Source organism: Cuculus canorus, chromosome 1 (genome assembly GCF_017976375.1).
Source record: "Cuculus canorus isolate bCucCan1 chromosome 1, bCucCan1.pri, whole genome shotgun sequence".
NCBI lineage: Eukaryota > Metazoa > Chordata > Aves > Cuculiformes > Cuculidae > Cuculus > Cuculus canorus.
The window spans coordinates 45,591,299-45,614,388 of NC_071401.1; the positions used below are offsets into that span (position 1 = coordinate 45,591,299).

The following is a 23,090-nucleotide window of genomic DNA, read 5'->3' on the forward strand; positions in this document are numbered from 1 at the left end:
TAACTTCTGTAGGCAACATGTTCCAGTGTCCCATCATCCTCACAGTAATTTTTTTTCCTAATATCTGCTCTAAATCTCCCATTTTTCATCTTGAAATGATGTCAAACTATGACATGATAAGCATATGAGACACCATGACATATGCCATTGAAAATGTTGCCCCAGGGACTTTCCTAAATATTATTTCTGAAAATGTGAAATGAATCCACTTCTTCTGATGAAAAGGCAGGAAGCAGAATGCCAAACAGCAATATTCTGCATTCAAGGAAAAAGAAGTCAAATACCCAGTTTGCAAGATAACTGAATACATTTGTAGTGCATGTGCAGGATGAATGCGTTTGTAAGTGTTTCCCTACAAGTCCTACAGCCAGTTAGCTGCACACAGTTCAGTGTATTTAATTCACAAAACTAGCACTTAGCTGATCTTCCCCATGATTTTTACTTGGACTCCACCAACTCCAGTTATTTCAAATATAGAATCTTAGTCATCCTCTCTGGTGCTAAATGCCAGCAATAATAAGTACTGGTTGACTCATTTCTATACTCCATGAGTTTTTATGGCTGTTATAAGCTTTGAAAATGCTGACAGACCTGTTGCCATCGTGAGCACAGAAAATATCAGGGCTTTCAATATTAAATATAGCTGGATATTAAACCTTTACTTTGCTGTACCCCATTGTTCAACAGCACTGTCACCGGGAAGGATAAAGTGAGCCAGGGGAAGCTAGTACATCTGAGTGTCATATTTTATTTATTCTCATGATCTTTGCATTCTAAAGGACTGAAGTTTTTAACCACACAGGATCTTGCCAGTGGGGTTTACCAGCTCTGTGTTTCTAAGTAGAAGAGGAAATATCAGTTTACATGTGTGTTACATTTGTATACAAACACAGATAATTAGACTCACTTTTTCACAAAATCACAGGATAGTTAAGGCTGGAAGGCAGTTGGATTGCCTAGTCCAACATCCCCTGCTCTAGCAGGGTCAGCCAGAGCAAGTTGCTCGGGATCATGTACAGTCGGGTTTTGATTATCTCTACAGATGGAGAACCCACAACCTGTTACTGCATGCTTAGAATAAAAAAAGTTTTTTCTAATATTTAAGTGGAATTTTCTGTATTTTTTGTCCATTGCCTCTTGTCTTTTCACTGGGAAACACTTAGAACTATCTTCTTCACTCCTCTCCAAGAATTTAGAATGTAAGCTGACTGAAATCTTTAATACATAGCACATAGTTGACCAAACTATTGCCTAGTGTTTGGGATGTTAAATCCAGTATGCCTTAAACAGGTCAAGCAGGAGCCAGACTTCTCAAAAGACGTGTGAATCCTTCTAATTATCCTGGGAATACTTCTCAGGCTCTTCCTAGATGTTAACTCCCTCTCATTGATAAATATCATTCTTGTTCAAAATTTTAATTCAAGGCCAGGATGGATGAAGCTTTGAGCAACATGATGTAGTAGAAAGTGTCCTTGCCCATGGCAGGGAGGTCAGAACTGGATGATCTCTAAGGTCCCTTCCAATCCAAACCATTCTGTGATTCTATGATTCTAATTAAACAACACTACTACCATCCAATATCTTTTCCTGTTTGTTCAGATCTGCCAAATCGTTGTTTCAAATTTAAGTCCAATTTGAAATTCTGGCGGCTAATGAGAATTATAGATTCGTCTGCTATTCATCCTTCTATGGATGTTAATTATTTCTGAAATCTGCCTGCCAGAAATTAAACAGAATCTCATTAAGCAAAAGAAATCTTTCCTTAATTGACAGGCTTGCCTACATGGCACACAGTGTGAAAACAAAACTGTACTTTTGTAATCTTGAAGCTGGCTTTGGCATCGGGTTAGCTAATTAAAAAAAAAAAAAATCCTCTATGAATAGAGTATGGACCATATAAAAGAAGTTAAAAACCTCGTATTTACTTGCATTTGTTAACATCCTCTTTATCAGCCTTTCTGCTCCAGAGATTTCCCTTCTTTCCTTTCAGTGTAAGTTGTTCTCATTAAGCTCTGTGATTACAAACAAGTCTTAGCAGTATTAAAAGACTAGATATTTTTATGGCCAAATGGGATTGCTTTGATAATTGGCTTTGATCTGTTGCAGAGCTTGTTCTCCCATACTTACTACACTGAGACTTACAATATGATAGAAGTACCATCCAACTGACATTTCCCAGGTCCTTTGATCCTGGATCTCTTCAGAAGCTTAGTTTCTTCTCAGCTGAAGGCAGCATGTCACAGCTCTTCCAGAATTTTTTATTTCTTCTGTCATTTTCCTTGTTGGTGTCTTCAAAATTTTGTAGTGAATGTGATGATGAATGACAAGACTTAAAATAGGTACATCATCACAGTCTTTCACGCATCCATCTCTTCACCGGGTCCTCAGCTCAGCAATCAAGTAGCCAGGACAGATTCTGTTGTTCAGTCATCACTCTCCGATTAAAGCTTCTGTGTCAGATCAAGCATAAGAAAGGTTGACAGAAACCTCCAGCACTGAAACTACAGGCTGATGGCATGGTGCCATCCACCAGACATTATGGCATTTCAGATCCATGTGTCCTTGTGCTCACAATCACAGATCTCTATGATAAAGGAAGTCCAGGCTGAGGTAAACAGATCAGTCAAACACTCAAAGCAGCCAAAACCAGCAAAAAACACTAAATAAGTTCTTTCTTTTATCATGAGCACATACTGTCCCGAAAGAAAGGAACGGTGCCTATATAATCTGTTTCCATCTACTGGTTTGTGGAGGTGCTGAATGCAGAATTATCCTGCATCTTGGTTATCCTCAAACCTGTGCCTTAAAGTATAGAAATGTTATGTCCATACAGATAAGTCATGTATTAATCTCCTGTACCCATGGTATTGATAAGACTACCCCATTGGTATCTAAACACCTCAAATTAACTCTTGAAGTATAAAAGTTCAGATGTTGCCCTAATGATTTCTCCATTTATTTCTTTGGAAAGACTGGCAAACACTGACTCAGGCTTGATGATACTTATTTAATGTGGGATTCCGTGATGCTGCATTAAAGTACATACTTGAGAGCACGGGAAAACCAGGTTCCTTACAGTACTGCGAAAAGTGTTAATGAGACAGTTAATGAGACAGTTCAGCCTAGAGAAGAGAAGGCTCTAGGGAGATCTTACATCAGCTTTCCAATACTTAAAGGAGGCCTACAGGAAAGCTGGGCTTTATCAGGGACTGCAAGGATAGGTTGAGGGGTGTCCCTGCCCATAAAGGGAAGTTGGAACTGGATGATATTTAATGTTCCTTCCAACCTAAACCATTCTATCATTCTATGATTCTATGACCTTGAGGTGGTCCCAGAAAGCAGGTATGTGACTGAAACCCAGTCTTACTATCCCCACAATCTGACCTAGGGAAAAAAAACCTTCCTTCCCCCACAATGTAGTATTTCATATAACCCGGAGCAGTACAGCCCACCCTGGCTTCATTGCTAAAATGACTGTTCATAGTCACAGGGTGCAAAGATATTTTTTTGGTGTATATATGTATATCTCAAATACTCAGAAATGCAGATGTTCTGGACTTGTTTATGATATCCATACACCTAGAAGTTCTCCTTAACTTTGAAAAAAGAAGGCTTCTGTATTTGGAAATCCTGCAGTGGTGAATTCATCAGAAAGTCAGGATTAGCCAGTAGCAATAAAAACACAGCTCTGTATGCCAGGGATACTTCAGAGGCTTTGAAAGCTTTACTTGATCAAAATATATTCCCTAGAGTCTATGGTCCCTAGAGACCAAAAGGTACAACAGAGGTAATTCTCATAAAACCTTGCATAATCTGTTTATGTTTTCAACAGGCATTTTTTTGGATGTAAGAACAACCATGAATTTTTGTAGCAGCTTGACAGACTGGAGCTAATGCATGCATTGTACTTTTGTGCCTGTGCCGTGATTTATTTGGTTTATGGCAGTGCTCTCCTTAACTAGCCAGTGGGTATAATCCTGTCAAGTTCTGTTGTCAGTCTGTTGTTAAAAATAATGTCAATAGTAATTACTGCCCACTTTCATCCCTCCTGCCTTCTTTGTTCCCAAGGGCAGCAATCCTCAGATGCTACATGCTGCCAGTTTTGCTCCTGTCTTGCAGGAAAGGGAAATTCCCTTAGCACTCTTCTTTAGCAGGATATGACCATTGCCCACACTTTTCTTTAATCTTCTAGAGGAAATAATAATAATATGAAATGTTAAAAAATACTACCTTACATGCAGACTATCATTTGGATAAATGTCATGCTTAGCCTGACATTTCTTACTGGTAGTCCTGTGGATAGCTAAGGGAGCCGGGGCTGCAGCCCCAGAGAGAAACAGTGATGATTGTAAAGGAGATAGTTTAAAGCAGAATCTGAATATAAAGTCTTGTAGAGGCTGGCATGCAAATTAAAATGTAAATAAGGTTGACAAGCTTTCCAGCAAGACATCAAACTGCCAAAGGACAATTCTGCCTTCTCCAGGCTTTTTCTGCCCTTCAGGAGCTCTTTCCTTGGCCGCCAATTGTAGTAACCTCTCGGGGAAGGAGGAATATGAATGTCATAGTGATTCTTAGCAGCTGCCACATCTGCAATGGCTTCTCTTCAGAGTATTTCATAATCCTTTTCTTTAGTGTACTTGCCTTAGAAAATGAGGTTACACAATCACTATAAAGGAATAAACAAAAATATGTATATATAACAGGCACAAGCATCTACGACAGTCTTAAAGCTGTGACATTCTTAAAAGCTTTATGACAACAGGCTAATTGTGAGAGACTATTCCAGGCTTTTGACATAATTAGATAACAAGAAATCAAGAAAAATGAGAGGAGTAAAGAGAGTTACTGACATAGGTCATTATTGAATTGTATTTAAACTGTTACAGATGCTAAAAAAGGTTGACAAGGGTGAAAGAGATTTTTGAAAAGGAAGCAGCTGAGTTAGAAGCTGCAAGATAAGAAGTCTTATAATTGCCAGAACAGATTCACCTTCAGCGTCCTTCTGTCAGAGAGATATGTGAGCAATGATGATTATTATTGCTTTTAGAAGTGTGCTTTGATTTGGTTTCTTTTTTTTTTTTAACTGGCGATTTAATTCATTTTGTTTTAATGTCTGGCAGAAATTAATTTGCATGTATTTAAAACATATGTGCATTTAACCAGCAATCCCCTTGGCATCCCTTCCAACCCTTTGAAGGGTGCTGTCCTCCTTTACTGGTGCCCTACAGAGCAGCCACTTGGCATGCTCTGCACAGCAAAGCCAGATGTGTGGCAGACCTCTGCAAAGCTGATTTTCATTTCCCTTTGTCAGTTCATGGTACTCACTGTCTGTTGGGATGCTTTTAGAGGCCTCCTGAGCCAGGCATCTCAAAACAAGAATGGTTTGCTGCAGTAGTAGTGTCTGCTAATGTCTCATTACAATCAATTTAAATGCTTCAGTTCCATTGGGAGCTAATACAACATGAAAGTCAGCCTAGCCTCATAATTTCAAAGGCATATATTTTTTTGTAATGAACTGAACTATTATGTCCTGTTGAAAACTTGTCTATAAAAGATTGTAAAGCTGTTTGTAGTGTCATTAGGTCTTTCTCTTATGTATCTTCTAAACTTAGAACAGTAAGATATTCTCAGTTTTATATTTACCTTTAATAAAACAAAAAAGCTGTATTTATTCATGGAATCATAGAATCATTAAGGTTGGAAAAGACTTCTAAGATCATACAGTCCAACCATCAGCCCAACACCCTCACACCTAATAAACCATGTGCCACACTGCAACATTTACCCATTTTTTTAGCACCTCCAGGGAAGGAGACCCCACCGCTAGCCTGGACAGCCTCCTCCAGGGCTTCACCAATATTTCAGTAAAGAAGTTTTTCTAATATCCAATGTAAATCTCTCCTGGCACGTTGTGAGGCCATTTCCTCTCATCCTATCACTTGTTACTTGGGAGAAGAGACTAGCACTCACCACACTACAACCTCCTTTCAGGCAGCTGTACAGAGCAATAAGATCTCCCTTCAAACTCCTCTTCTCTAGGCTAAACAATCCCAGTTTCTTCAGCCACTTCTTAAAAGACTTTTTTCTCTAGACCCTTCACCAGCTTCATCACCTTCCTCTGGACATGCTCCAGCATGTCCTTTGCAATTTTACATATTTACAGTATGTATTTAATAGTACTAGAAAATTAAAATGTGACCTGTCAAGCTTTCAGTAAGATTCACATTACATTTTATAGGAAAGAGGGTATGTTTCACTGCCTTTTATTCGCTTCATTTGTTCCACTCCCAAGTAAGCCTCTCTCAGCTTAATATTCTTTCAACTAAAGAGCCTTGTGAAAAGGAAAGTTAAAGTAATGATAGAAAATTGCACCTGACATCATCACTGACCACTCTTCAGATGGATATCTGCTGTGAGAATGGAGAAATATTGAACCCAACAAGCTCAATACTTGGCAGAAGTTAGTGAAATAAGGTAAAAAAACACCTCCAGAAAAAATCTAAAGAAAAATCAAATTTACCTGTTCTTCAAAAAACACATGAGCCTACCAGATCTGGAATGGGTAAGACACTGATAGATCTGTGAAAAAGACCAGCTAGGCTGAAGAAAAGGAAGAGAGAACAGGATTCTGTATTCTTTAAAAATTATTTTATGGAGTAATTTAAGAGGGATAGTAGAGAGGTGAGGCAGGCTACTAAAAGGAGGAAAGAAATGTGGCTATTAACCACTCTGGATGGGCAAAGAACAAGGCACAGGGCAGATTGACATATGCTGGGCACTTTGCAAGTAAAAAATACAGAGCTGCTGCTCCTTAGCCCATGGTGCTCTGAAGGCTGTAGGAGGAGCAGGGAGAATGCCTGGCTCTCGCTGAGCCTGCAGTGGGGTTATAGATGGGCCCAGACAGCAGCAAAGAGGAAGAAGGAGCTGGGAAGCCTGAAACTTTTCAACTTTCTCTGTAGGGATTATGCTGGTAAAGCTGCTAAGATTTCTCCTCTACCCACTTATACCCAGATCCTTGCCACAGTTCTCTGACTTATGGTTGGACTTGATGATCTTAAAGGTCTTCTCCAACCTAAACAATTTTGTAAGTCTATGACCCCACCATTATGGTTGTTAGAACAGGACTAATCCAACTCTAGTCCTATCAACAGTGAACCCCAGATGAGAACTAATGGGGCAGTCATAGACACATAGTCTACTTTTACCATATAATGCAGTGGTTTGTGAAGTAACATTCTGTGTCTGGTCCACCAGGCTCCTGTGCTCAGTGGAGAGAGATCCTCTAGGGGATGCTGTCCCTGAATTGAGCTGCGGATGAGCCCCTCTTTTGGGTCTCTAAAAGATTAACCCCAACAGGCTGAAATCAGCCTTTGTAAATCCCCTGTCATCTGTCCATCTCAAGGTACAGGGTGGGAGGGCACTGAACAAGAGGGATCCAGAAGTGGGATTAGATTGTGAGGATCCAGGTCTGTTGCTTTTGTATTACTGTGGTAGCACGTCTCTGCAAGAGGATGACCAAAGACTGTGTCTTTAAACTTAAGGAGTGATATTCATAACAAACATTCATATGTGATTGTAGTCCTTCAAAGGAAGGCAAGCTATGCAACTTGCAGAATTTTAGTTCAACACAGACAACAGAAGAGAGCAAAAGACCTTAATTAGCCATTCCTAGCATAGCTAGTCACTGTCCAGACAGTGCAAAAATATTCACAGATACAAGACAGAATAGTTCAAGATGTGAAGCCTAATTTGCCCTATTGCACTAGCAGGTGATGACAGTGTTTCTTCAGCTGAATGTTAACACGGAACAGAAAGTGTCTGTCCACTGCAAGACATTATGTTTTACTGGAAGAATAAAAAGCAGCAGGGATGGAAACTAGATATCGTCTCTCTTCCTGTCTCTTGACACTGACTTACACCCTAATTTGGCCTGACTTCAACCATATTCTCTCTCAGTCCTCTAGGTAGTTGGTTTTTATTATTTTCTAATCTTGCCTATGGCTAAGATGGGGAGAATGCAAGTCCCTCTGAATTTTCCTACAGTCTCTTGCACTTAAGGTTTTCTGCATGAAATAATTTCATCTTCTTTCTTGTGTGCACGCAGCACCATGCTTTGCTCTAGAAGTCAAACACGACCCTTTGAAGATGAAAAGGTAGCTCATCCTGGAGAACAATATGTACTGAGACCAACCAGCCCTTTTAACAGGCTAAAGAAGCTGACCAAATCTTTCATCCCATTAATTTCTGACTAGAGCTGATTTCACAATGAATTAATCCAAAGAATATAGAGAACTATCAACAGAGTTTTATCACAAGTGAAAGCTTAAATGCATTTATGTGACATTGGCACTGGCACAAGTTGCCCATTCAAGTTGTGGATGCCTGGTCCCTGGAGGTGTTCAGGGCCAGGCTGGATGGGCCTTTGAGCATCCTGATCCAGTGGAAGGGGTCCTTGCTCATGGCAGAGGGGTTGGAACTCTATGGGCTTTAATGTCCCTTTCAACCCAAACCATTCTATGATTCCATAATTCTATGGCATTCTTGAAGCTTCAGTACCTTTTGTTAGTCAACAGGAAAATACTGTTATTCCACAAAATGCTACTGTAGCCAGATTGGTTTGCACATCACTGCTCTTGTGTGAATTAGCACAAATTAATTTTCACATTAACCTGCTTACAGCCATGAACACTGCACTAGGTGCTCAGGGATTCAGTTAATTACAATAGTAATACTTTTGTGCTAATTACAGGGACACACCAAAAAGGTTTCTGTAGCAATACTAACCGATTTTGTAGCATGTAGGCCACTGGCAGTAATGAGCTTCATCTGTCCCAATTACTACGCAGTAATTTTCTTTAAGGTCTCTTTTCTGACATTTGCAGACTCTTTCAAGAGGTTTTCACTTGTCAAACCATCCTTGATTGCCTCTTTAGCTGTGTTGCCCTTTTCTATTATTTTTTGTAATTTTACTGTAGTATTAGTTTTGAAGTATTTCAATCTGCCATGTTGTTTACTCATATTTATCGTGAACTAGATGGAATGGTCTCAAAAAGCAGAAAAAATATCTGCAGATGGAACATTAGGGAAAAAATGCAGCTGTAGAAAGTATAGCGAAGCACCAGAATAGACAGTTTGGGGTGGCTGAAGTGTCTCCACCTCTAGGGATCTTTAAGAACAAATTAGACAGACATATGTAAAAAGATAGAATTGTGACTTTCATCCCCTGAGGCCTTTCTGCTCCCTCTCTGCCAACCTCTCTGACTCCTCTTCACATTGAGAGCTCAGACTCATGCCCCAGTTGCAAGTTTCTGATGCCTGGCACCTACATAAATGTGTGCTGTTTGTCCTTGGAAACACTTGGCAGTGTAATTTGATACAATCCCATATCACCGCGGTCTAAGCTAAAGCATCGCCATTTGCTTCAGCAAATGCATTCAGTTGCCTCAAAGCAGATGACATTTAGTAACTTGATCAGAAATCCCTCTCTGTAATACACTCCCAGATGATTTTGCCTAAGTCTTTTCATTTGATCTGAGTATATCTCTTTCTTAGAAGAGTATGTATAGGAAATTTAAGTAATTCTTTATTCTCCAAGGAATTTCTTAAGTGCTTATGTGTTTTGGCCATTCTTGTCCAAACTGTCTCTAAAGGCTATATGGATGTGACGTTTATCAGCACAAAGTGCTGTTTGATCAGGTAAGTGAAGGGATCATCTTGATCCACTGCTTTTTCCTACCTGAATCACCCTGGACAATCACAAGTAGTGAAGCAGAAAACCAGAGACTCTTGGAGAAAGGAGACAGCCAAGGCTGAGCCAAAACATTGTCAACAAAATATTACAAACTATCAACATTTCTGTCAACAACCTCATCAGAAAAGGAGAAGCCAGATGTCAAATAAATCTTAAGCTAAAGACATAGGCTGCAGTCATGAAAAACTGCCGCTACATTAAAAATTATGATTACTCCACTGAAAATGGGTCTAAAAGAATGTGCCTTTCTAGAGGGAATACGGAGCTGCTATCCAACTGCTGTCACTAGCTGTAGGATGAAAACTGTCAGAAAGTCTGCACAAGTAAATAGCATTTGACACAGCCCTTTTATCTCTCTTCCTCTCTGCATTCTCTATATATGTAATAATAGATCATTAAGGTTGGAAAAGATCTCTAAGACCTGCAGTCCAGCCATCAGCCCAACACCACTGTGCCTACTAAACCATGTCCCAAAGAGCCACATCTACACGTTTTTTAACCCATCCAGGGATGGGGACTTCACCACTTCTCTGGGTAGCCTCTTCCAGTGCTTTACCAGTATTTCAGTAAAGAAACTTTTCCTAATATTGAATCTAAACTTCCATACACATTATACACACTATTTATATATACTTATTTACATTCAATTAAATATATATGCATGCATTGCATTGTCTTTCTATAAGCTAATGTAAAATACTGATAAACAAATAATACCCACCACATCAGGACAACAATGCATTCACTTACTCCAGAGAACAAAGATCTGGTCCTTGGGAAAAGCTGTTGAGGTTGTCATTCTTATTCTAGAACACTCATCAGAATCATGGAAGAATATGAGAAGCCTGGATGTGAGGTGGGAAGTTTTCAACACTTTTTTCTAATCTGTAAGCCTTGTCTGTAATGTGGCTCACCAGCGTGGCAGGGAAACATTAGAGGTCTTCTGCTGTCTTTAGGATTTATACTGATCTTTTCTTTTATTTTACCCTTTTCTGTGTGCTTGGCATACTCAAGTTGAACAAAATCACTGAAGGTATTAATTTGACGGAGACGCTGTAGACAGAAATCTTGAAGGGCTTGATGATTTGTAGTAGTCACTGATGTACATGCTGTAAAATTATAGGATCATAGAATCATAAAATCATAGAATGGTTTGGGCTGAAAGGAACCTTAAAAATCACCCAGATCCAACTCCCTACCATGGGCAGGGACACCTTCTACTGAATTAGGTTGCTTAAAGTCCTATCCAACCTAGTCTTGAACACCTCCAAGGTTGGGGCACCCACAATTTCCCTGGGCAACCTGTTCCGGTGCTTGAAAATCCTCACAGGAAAAAAAATCTTCCTACTATCTAATCTAAATCTTCCCTCTTTCAGCTTAAAGCTATTCCCCCTTATCCTATCCCTGCACTCCCTGTTAAGTGCCCCTCCCCAGGTTTCCTGTAGGCCCCCTTTAAATTAACTTTACATTTTCAGTTTTCACCCAGTGGAAAGTCTGTAATACAATAAAACTGTTTATATAGTACACTGGAGCAGCGACAGTATGGGTGATAATTGTAAGATCTCACTGTGGTGAAGTCAGGCAGACCTGATTACTCCATCACAGAGTACTAGTCACTTGGCATAGGAAGTAGGAAGGGCCTCTAAAATACTTATTCAACTGCAGAGAGTGCTTTATCTGGAAAATTATACCTATGATGTCCATCAGAACAGGAAAAAAAGAAAGAAGTGCATTCAAAAGATCTGGAGAGGTCTAAGTCTCTCCTCAGCAGCCCTTAGTAGTGTACTTTAAAACATAACTTTAGAAACAAAACAAGGACGTAAATTCAAAATGGGATACAAAAGTAATATAGATAGACAGGTAAATATTCTTATAATACATTTCATTTTTAGAAAAGGAATGCAATTATTGCAATATGTCTGATTTTTCAGGAAGTCATTTGATATGGAGTAATATAGGACACTGCTCTTTAAACTAGTCAAGATATAGATTAAACTCTGTAAGAAAGGTAAAAAGGCCAAGTAAAGGAGAGGCAAGAATACCAGAAAAGAATGAGACAAAGACTGGATTGTTTATTTAGCTAATTAGAGATTGGTAGGTGAAGTTGTGTTTTCTCAGTAATTCTGTCATGAGAATCAATACACAAGAGAAAAGAGCAATTTACACAGAGGAGCTGTGTTGGTGTAGAAGCCTGTAAGTAGGCTTCAGCTATATTCAGTTGGACGAATGAGTCAAACCATTTGAGGACTGCATTCTGTGTGGTCTTCCAACAGTTATGATGTGCCAAAATTGAACTAATTTTTAGAAAATATTTGAACAGATTATGTACAGTATTTTAGGTTTTGATTTTCTGTGAAAGTAGGAATAGCACTTGATTCAGAAGACCTTTATCAGCTAAGTATTTTATGCCATTAAGGTGGGTTTCTGTGGGTCTGTGAATGATGAGGTCAAGAGTATCAGCAGCAATTGCAAGACATCTGTTGGTATTACATTGATTTTTCAGGCATTATTCCAATTATGCATTATCTGATGCTCAAATTAATCAATATTTTGGGGCATCCAGACCATCAACTAAAAGCTCTATGTTTAACTAGTGGCCAATCCCACAACACATATGTTTCCAACCTAGATATCTCATTTCACAGTACTTAAAATATTCCGTATTTATATATATAAGTTAAGAGACACGCAGGGAACGTGACTTATCCTGAGGTAGTATATGTATTTGTCTGGTTTAAATTTATTCAGGCTTGTAATGTGCTCAACTATTTCTTATTGCCTGTTTGTATCAGAAGCAGTAATCCTCCTTAATGAGGAAGCTCTAGCAAACTAATACAATTGTGCAGCTGCTCTCAATATTTCCTCTTAGAAAAGATCAATATGCTCGTGGAAATGTTATTATCCATTTAATTTCTTTCTGCATTCTTTTTCTGTTCAGCAAATTTGGGTTTCTTTAAAAAAAATGGCCATTTTTGTTTCTAGTCTTTGCTTAGTTACTCCTTTTAATTCAATAGAATGTGCCAGTCAGCCTTAGGAGAGGGCTGAAAATATCCTTGTCTGGAAGAACAGCACAGCTGAGTGCAGGAAAGTGAAGGATAAGGGAGGAGGTAGTTTTTACCTAGCAGATACTGAAGTCAGAGAGTGAATCATTTATTAATGGTACTGTTCGATGTTGGCAAATGGAATTAATCATAATAGCAAAACATTTCAACCCAGTGACTATATCCATGTTTATTTTCATAACACTTTTGCAAGATTCTGGTTGTGTCACTAATGGTTCTTCTGATCTCTGTGCCTGTACCTTTGCTGGTCTGTAAGGCTATCTTGCTATATGAAAAATTTCATCAGATAGCGTTGGTATTCCTGCTACTATTTTGTTTTCTGCTTTAGCTTATAATTTTTAGACTACTTGTGTGTTGTAGTTTTCGGTGTTTTTTACTGTCAGCTACAGCTTTCAAGCTGGCTTATGGAATCAACCAAATCACATTAGCTTCCCCACTACACTATTTTCCTAAAGAAACCCTTTTTTTTACCCAAGTATCTTTTAGAAACTCCCTTTTTATCTCTTCCCACTCTGAGTATATCAGGATTTCATGCAATGTAAGTACAAAACTGGCATATAATATCTTAGATGTGAAAGTTTTGTGTAAATTTTCATAAGAGTTCACTTGGGAGTTTTGAGTCCCCATTTGCACTATGGGATGTTCAGATTAGACAACAGGAAAAATTACCTCACCAAAAGGCTTATTGGGCACTGGACCAGTCTGCCCATGGAAGTGATTGCTTTTAAAAGACAAGTAGATGAGGTGCTCATGGATATGGTTTAGTAATGGACAGGTACGGTTGGATTCAATGATCTCAAAGGGCTTTTCCAACCAAATGTGTCTGTGATTTAGCAGTATGGGTTTTAGGTTTTTTTCATTTTTATCTAAAATTCAGGCAGGACAGACTGGTCTACGTTTCCAGTTTTATTTCAAAATTATTATTTCACAATTCCCAGGCAGGTTATATGCCTCCTTAATCACATTAAGTTACTATTGATTCTGGAGATGATGAAGTAGGATTTTATCCTTTTTCTTTTCCCAACACTGTTTAGTACAAAGTGGCATCTTATGCACACAACAGTGCTGGGGAGGACGCCACGTGCCCCAGCCTGCCTCCAGCTCTGTATCACTGTATCCTACCTCTTCGCATTTGCAGGCAGTTTTGTGTCCATGTGCTTTCCAATCTGCATCAGTCAGACTGAGCTAGATTAGAACAAACAGACTAAACAGGCTAACTTAATCCATCCTTACTTACCCGTATTTCAGAAAACTCATGAGCCATGTAGCTGATGCGTAGGCCTCTTGGAAACTTTTTTAAGGAGGAAATTTGTAAACAGCTATATGTAGGTAGGAATTGTTTACCGTCAGTCTGAAATGGCAAAATGAATCAACATACCCAATGTAGACACATGGTTGCTTAAGACCACCAAATACCTTCAACGTGTTGTTGTGCCTAAGACAGTCCAGAAGAGATGTCTTTAAGAGATGGAAGCAGGCTAAAACAGGATCAATCATTGAGAAGATATGGCCGAACAGTATAATATGTTCAACTCCCAATAAATAGAACTGCTCTTAGTAAAAAGCTGAAGCATGACAAATCAATGAAGCAAAAATAATAAGTAAAAATTGCCCCAGGACAGTGGGTTTTGATGGGGAATTGTGAAAATTGAATAAATGTCTGAAAATGAGATCCTCCACCGCTAGCCGTAAGCAATGAAATAGCTAAATGAATTAACTTAGTTATTAATTAAAATTAGCTTTTATTTCTTTGCAATGTCCCACATAAATATTTCTTGAAGAAAGAGGATTCTTATGCAGGGAAGCTTTTTTTTTTTTTCACCTGAACAACTGTTTTATGCCTAAAACACCAACGTTATCTTGAAACATATCTGCTCTAGACAAAACAGTAGCATCTACAAAGCTATCAAAGTTAATGAGATATATGCTGCTCTGCTGGGCAAGTGTGGCTGTGCAAGTTGGATGCCTGGGGTGAAATGATGTGCCCAACTTTTCTGAGATTTCACACTGTGCTGCCGAGGCAAACCATGTATTGTGATATGATTGTTTGAGAACTAACTTTCTGCTCTTTATTTGCCTTGCTCCTCCTTGGGCATGCATACACATAACATTGTCCAAAATGTTAGCTCAGTGTGAGCCTCGAGGAATCTGGAATATGCCACAGGCAGTCCTGTTTAGTTCACAGATTAATCAATTCAAATAAAAGGGGATACAAGGCTGAGGCAAGACAATTGCTTGAAAGGAGGTTATAGTGAGGTGTGTATTGGTCACTTCTCCCAAGTAACAAGTGATGGGATGAGAGGAAATGTCCTCACGTTGCACCAGGGGAGATTTAGATTGGATATTATAAAAAGTTCTTTACTGAAAGAGTGGTGAAGCCCTGAAAGAGGCTGCACAGGGAAATAGTGAAGTCCCCATTCCTGACGGTGTTCAAAAAACACGTAGATGCGTCACTTCATGGTATCATTTAGTAGGGACGGTGGTGTTGGGTTGATGGACTGACTGATCTTAGAGGTCCTTTCCAACCTTAGTGATTTCATGATTCTATGATTTAAGAATACAGTAAAATTCCATGCAAGAAAAAGTTTCTTAAGGTCTTGGGAGTTGTTTTTAGAAGCTGTTGTCTTCAGTAGCTGAGGAAAGCTACAAGAATTTCCTAGCTGAGAAAGTACAGGCTGACACTTCATATGCCAAGGAAAGGCTTTAAGGGAACGGGTATAATAACACCATGGTGAGATACAAAGTCCTTGTCACTCACCAATAGCTTGATTTATTTTAGTATATCTCTTTCATTAGCCATGAATTATCTGAAACTAAAGCTTCTAGAGAGTAATTTGGATTGGAATGATATTCCCCATGACTAAGAATAGAGCACAATATTAGTCTCCTAAATGTATTGTGGGAGGAAGACATCTCTTCAGGTGTATTTATATTCACAACAAACACAATATGAGGGCTGTATCTAATGGAGTAACAGATGGAGGAAGCATTTTCTTCAGTAATAAAGCAAATTAAAATAGAGTAAGTGGTGACGTTTAGGCAGTGAGGCCTAAACAGACATAAGGGTGAAATTTTAATTAGAAGACAGGCTCAGGTATTAATACCTGTAAAGGAAGACAACCAACCAGTATCAAAGAACAAAGACATTAATGGCCATGCTATGCTGAAGTTTTTAAGGCCAAAGCAATGAGAAAAATCAGTAAATATGCCTGTGTCATTATTTTTGCATTTCTGAAAAGATTTGTTGAAAATAGTCTAAGAAAAGCAAGCAGATATATTCAAACTAATAAAAACTAGTAAAATGTAAATGCATCTTCCTTTCCCCAGTATTGAAATCCATGTTTTTAATTTCCTTTGACTGAGATTCAGGGAGTTAAATAACTGATAAGAAATAACAGCATAACTATTGCTCAGTCCATCAGGAATAGATCAAAGCCATTTGAGCAACATTTTCTCCAATAAATAATGCACAATGCACACTATTGCATTGGCTATTGATGGCATCAGAATTGTGTGCATTTTTTTCTGCCAAGTGATGAATTAAGCCAATGTGAAATCTAACCTATCTTCTGGACTTGTTTAAAGGGTAGTATTTGCCTTACAATTTGATATCCAAAGCCAACCTTGTCCAGAATCACGTCCTTGGTGGTGGCCAACACCAGACATGGAATCATAGAATCATAGAACGGTTTGGGTTGGAAGGGACATTATTGGTCACCCCATTCCAACCTCCTGTCGTGGGCAGGGACACCTTCCACTGGATCAAGTTGCTCAGAGCCTCATCTAGCCTGGCCTTGAACACTTCCAGGGATGGGGCATCCACGACATCTCTAGACAGCCTGTTCCTGCACCTTACCACCCTCACAGTAAAGAATTTATTCCTACTATGTCATTTCAACCTCCCCTCTTTCAGCTAAAAGCTGTTCCCCTTCATCCTTCCTCTGTGCTCACCAGTAAGTAGTCTTTCCGCATCTTTCCTGTAGGCATGGCAGAGGAAGATATAAGCAGCAAAGAACTGTACCTAACCATAATATGTATGTATGTTGGTTCAGAAATCATCAGAGACCACAAAGAGTCTTCACCATCATTAACTTGCTGTGTAACTGCTCGCAGCCTCAGACAGCTTGATTAATTGATCTCTTAATCTAGAAACAAAAGTCAGGATACTTTTACCAAAAAATGACTTAAAATAATTATTAAAGAAAAAATTGTAAGCAGAAAATATAAAATACTGGCTAAAAGTATTAGCAGTTCATGGGTTTCTTTGAAACTCTTCCACTTTTTATATGTATTAGAGTAGTTTTAAAGGCTTCCAGAGCTGTGGGATGCCAGGCCCCTGGCAGACATAACTAAAGACCTGATTTCCATCTAGCACCCACTCTCTGCCCTAGGTGCCATAATATGATGGAACTTACTCTTTGTGACTCACACAGGTTCACACTGTAAATTTGTGGACAACCAAGATTTAGACCCAGTCCTCTAAAGTCTTGTTGCTGACAAGACTTTCATCTCCATGTGAAAAAAGAGTGATGACAGGATAACACCGTGGGCAAAGGACAGAAATATAAAACATTCACTGTAGGAAGAAATATGTTCTTTTATTACTTTAAATCTTAAACCATTCAGCCAAGACACCTGCTAAATGGAAGAAGAGGAAGGGAGAAGATTTACATAAATAGTATAAATAATTTTAACATAATAATAGTATAATGTAAATTGCTATCACAGATGTCCAAGGAAATGATTTCTTGACTTGCCATAATGGCATACAGTTTGTTTTCCCATAAACAGAAGAAAATGTCAGAAGGTTTAAGCTGGCCTGGATCCACTGAAATTATGCCAAATCGATACTGATGGAGAAGCCGGTCAGGCAACTATTCCTTTATTACAGTGTCTAGAGTTATTCCATACACCATTTTTGAGGATATAAAATTCTATCTCTAACTAATGCCTGCTTGGTTTTTTGTTTTGTTTTTAAGCAGTATAGTCTTTTAAAACTGTGCAGTTCGAATTTTGCTTGCCTTTCGCCCTCTGACAGGGTTGAAGAGATACACACTGCCTTTGGCAACCTCCTGCTTCCATTGTAGCCACCACTGCTTCAGCATTTGCTGAAGTGGGTTAGAGATGCATTATTGCAGAAGCACAACAGCAGCAATTAGGAAATCTGTTATCATCTAGAAGCGAATAACAATGATCCTGAATTACACAGAAAGGCAAATTTTGATACCTGCTGACAGAAAGAATTGCTGTCTTTCTAAAGGTGCCAGCACTAAAAGCATTCAAGCTAATAAAGTCCTGGACTGTGATGCTCGACTATTATTTTCAGTATTGTATAACAGATAAGCATTTCAATTGCTTAGCTACAGTTGTAGGATCAGGGCTCTTTTTTACCATGTTTTCTAAATTCTATCAAAGCTACAATCTTTATTAAAACTTAAGAGTGAAAAATAACAGTAATACAACTTTGTAAAATCCTGCAACTCCTTCTCACAGAAAAGCTGCAGCATTTTTGTTCATTTATCACAGCTATTTTTCATCTAAATGACCAAAAAGTAGCATCAAATCATCAGATCTAAAATCTCTGTCATTGCTGGGTTTAGATTTAGAAAATACTTTATTTTCACTATGATTTTCTAAAAATTTCTTGAGGTTTAGTTTTTGCATTCATTTTTAATGTCTCAAACACATCTAAGCCTTTCAAGAGCTTTCTTGTATGCTCAAGTATCATAGCCTTTTAGGCCGTTAATGAGGAATTTAAACCTAAAATTTCAATATACCACTTACTTTAATTGAAAAAGTCCTTGTTTGATGTATATGAAAGGACTTAGGTCACAGCAACACTCATCCCAACAGTCCGTAACATCTGGGTATCCACTATGGCTCTCACAAACTCACAATATTGTCCTTCACAGCCTGTGGAGAGACTTAAGTTGTGAGTAATCTGACTCACAACATTTTGCATACTGAATCAGATCATGGACCACCAAAGCTAGTCAATAGAAAACTCAAAAGGAAGAGGATATGTGTGTTAAAACAACACCTCAATATAGTATAGATAACCATCCGCACAGTGATAAAAGGAATGTCAGGATTTTAGGTACCTAAATCACTTCAGCAGTAAAAATATTGGTGACTGAACACCCTTGTATATCAAAGGGGATCAAGCAATATTTTGTAGATCATAGTTTTTATATTAGTCAGCTAAACTTGAAGTTATAGTTTCAGCACATTACTGTTAGAGTTTGGGGTTTAGGATGTTTTTTAGTGGTGCTGGCAATTCACCTTGCTTTGATTTCTCAGTATATGACATAAGAGGAAGGTTCAAGGTGTTTGAAAATTGCTCCCAAAGGTCTAACCAACCATTTTAACATGTGCCAATGCTTTGGAAAGCCAAATGATTACACTTATATTCGAAAGTTAGAATATATGAGTCTCAGATATAGCACTTGGCAAGCTGTTGGAATGAGGTAGAAGGAATAACACCAGCCCCTTGTTCACATATCCAGGCTAATGAGTCCTGTATGAAGCAGACAAACGTCAGTTGTTCAAACTGGTGTCTGTATTTGATAAATACATTCAGTTTCGACCCTGGTTGGACTTGGTGACAAATTGCACTGTAGCCATACAAACTGCCTCAAGGAAAGACAGGGAGGGCCTTTTATCAAGGAGTGCAGGGATAGGATGAGGAGGGGACAGTTTTAAGCTGACAGAGGGGAGATTTAGATGAGATACCAGGAAGAAATTTTTTCCTGTGAGGGTGTTGAGGCACTGGAACAGGTTGGCCAGAAAAGTCACAGATGCCCCATCCATTTTGCTGTTCAAAGGCAGGCTCGATGAAGCTTTGAGCAACCTACTCCAGCAGAAAGTGTCCCTGCCCATGGCAGGGGGCATGGAAATTCATGGCCTTTAAAGGCCCTTCTAACCCAAATAATTTTATGATTCAATGACTCTACGACTCTTTTCTCTCTCCTGACTGCCCGGAGAGGCAAGCAGAGCCAACTTTAGAATACGGATCCTTGGAAAAATGGGCACTTGCTTGGGGCCACATGCAGAGCCCAACATGCCACTGCCAGAGCCCTGAATAATGATCTTTTCCTGCTGTTTCTTATAGCAGCAACCTCCTCTTCCACATCCAATGGCAGAAGCTCCACCTCTCCAGCATTAATAAATAGTATCTGGGTCCTTGGGAATGCTAAATTAGGTCTACCTATGCTGGCATGAGACCTGAGCTAGCTCTAACATGGAGTATGAACAAGTACCTCCCTCTATCTCATCCGTCCTGTTTCTTAAAGCATTTCCAGAGCCACAGACCAGCACAAACAGTATCATTATCTAGTCTGGCCCCAGCAATAATGCAGGTTATAGTTTGCTCACTCACTTTTGCCTTTTCACTTGATGCATAATTGTATCAGTTTCTTAAGCTAACAAAGTTAGCTTGTTAGTTAGATCATTAGTGAATCAGGCAACAGGTAGGACGTTTGCAGATGGATTTGGTAAGTAAAATTCGGTGAATTTCGCTAATGATGCACTACAGCAGCGTTATGTTCCTTTCTTTAAATGGCATGAAATTAGTGAATCAGCTTTAACTGTATTTTTTGTCAGCGTGTCACAATCTTGGGGTCCTTTTAATTGTGTAGGAGCCTTGAAAGTCTGTTACTTAAATTGGGTGCTGAATTTGGAGGAAGCATGATTTGTTTTCTGGACTTTAGCACTGCCACTTATTCACACCTAGCAAATGCAAAATTATTAGCAAACAGCTCCTCTGGAATGGCCCATATATAAAGAAGTGTTAAGAAAAAAGAACCATTTCTCAATGGGTAGGACTACTGTAGCCGTTCTGAAGGCAGAAATGGAGCATTTCGCTTCCTTTTTCTTTTACATTTCAAATACAGCGGTCACTGTAGTATCTAGGGATCAGTAGGAGAACTAGGAGGACTGAGATTAAAGAAGCTGATCTGATCTGGGTTAAATATTACTTGCATTGATGGCCTTGCAATTTTTGATCCAGGCATTTGTATGGGAGAAAGGATAGGTGTACATTTTTGTACTTTTTGATGAATAAATATGAAAAAGATACTGTGGTAAAATATAGACCCATCAATCTGGTTATTTTCAAATTATCTATGTATTTCAATCCAAAGGAAAATACATCTCAAGAACACTCATTTTGGGTGAAATACCGGCTCAGGTTGTGCAAAGAAGCTGTAGATGTCCCATCATTGCAGGGGGTCAAGGCCAGGCTGTATGAAGCTTTGAGCAACCTGATCCAGTAGAAAATGTCCCTGCCCATAGCAGAGAGGTTGGAAATGGATAATCTTAATGATCCAACCAAAACCATTCTATGATCCTGTGAACATGAAGTAACAGAACTATCATTAGTACTGCAGTGTCTTTTAATATCCAGCAGAGAGCATTAGATTGAACCCTGAAAATCCACCACACATTTATTAGACAAATTGTTAAGATGTGTTGTGGTTTCAAAATGTTTTCTGGAAAAAAGAAAGATTATTAAACTCAGAGTAAATTTACAGCAACAATCAGTTAACGTCATTTAAATCAAAAGTGTGCTCTGAAGTAAAAACATAAGCTATAATATCATCATCTGACCAAGCTGTATTCATCTGAGTATCTCATGAGCTGATGTTCAAGTTGCAAATAGCTGGATGCTGTGTTGGAGAGTCAGATTTTCAATCCTCTCTTCTGACTCTCCAGATCTGTGTCTAAATATGGGAGATACTCCCACAACTCTCATACAGAGTCCTCTTAGGATATGGTTCTGTATTGAAAGAAAAGCTGCTATTACAGCTGATTTGATGTAAATCATTCATACCTTTGGCCTCACCCAGATATAAAACATCAGAGAAGTTGAATTACACTCTATGTTTCATTGTCTTCTTCATCGTGCCCACATGTAAAAAAGACCCAGTAAAAATCCTTAAAACTGTATGCAGAGGACTGACACTGCATGAAGAGAAGCACAAGCTTTTTGATTTTAAGGTCACCTTTCCTATTTGCCAAGAAGAAACGTGAAATCTGTTGTAATGAAGTATATGTAAAACAAAGCCCTACTCGGAAGATAATTATTTACTAAATAAATTATAAAGTGAGGGAATTGAACAAACATGACTCACAAAGAGCAAACTTAAATCCTGTACTGGGAAAAACACTTCAAAACTAAATTCCTCTTTAAATATGGCTGTGTAGGAACTTTAGTTTCTTTGAGGATTTGGGATTTAAAATCACTAAGAATTTTAAAGATGTATTCTAGGTGACAGAAAGCAAGAAACGAGTAAACCTCAAAGACAGTGTGCATGTAGGAGTGTCTTTTCTCCTGATAGGCAGAATTTCAGCTGCAGTCAGTGCAGTCATAAGTATGGGGGAAGAATGAAGAGTCTCCTACCATAACAGCAGCTACTGTCACTTTAACAAACTCAGTGGGTAATGCCAAAGAAGCTCAATGGCAAGGGAGTTAAAATGCATCAAGTAAAAAGAAGAAAACGGGAAAAAAAAAAACCACACACAAAAACCCAAATCAAACCACCCTGCTAAGCCACTTTGAAGGTAACTAGTGTCTATGCAAAATGTAGGAACTTGGAAAGGTCAGGTTTTATTATCCAATGCAAAAGTTAAAGGGCACTGAATAAAATGAATTAGTCTTTGTTGCAAAGCATCTAGACATTCTGGGAACTGAGCCAGTGTGAACAACAAATGATCAAATAAAAATAATGCTGAGATTTCTTCTAGGAGAAAATGAGAATATTGCTGTCTTACAACATTCGCACATAGCTCAAACAGCAACAAACATGTAGCAGACCAATAGGTTATAAATGCACAGTAAAGATTTATTTGCTTAACTGAGAGATGGTGTGATCTGGTGGGATGTACATTTATCCTTTAGGGGAGGAAGCCTTACGTGCTGGTTTAGCTTCTGCTCCAGACTCACTGTAGGGAAACATAGATCCTCCTTTGAAGCAGGCAGTGAAATAAAACACTGAGGTGTAGGGAACATCTTCTTCTCTTTACTGGCATCAGCCTGCAACATCTAACTCTTCAAAGTGTCACTGACTCACTGAAATGGATTTTGTACACCCCCTCAAGTTAGTCTTCTAGCTCACGTTGGTAGATTTCCTGGGTTGGGGTTGAATTATGAGTCTGTTGCTGGAGCACTGCCTGTAGGATGTCAGTTTCAGAGAATTAGAGCTTATCTCCGAAACTTCAACATTTCCTCTTGCAAACCAAAACCCGGCCCATTAGGTCACACAGTGAGCAAGGGGAAA

The 23,090-nt window shown here is 38.8% G+C and overlaps 1 protein-coding gene across 34 annotated transcripts in view; it reads left to right on the forward strand.

Moving 5' to 3' along the window:
- Positions 1-23,090, forward strand: part of DLG2 (discs large MAGUK scaffold protein 2) — a 1,074,248-nt gene that overhangs the window by 951,455 nt on the left and 99,703 nt on the right. The window lies entirely within an intron of this gene.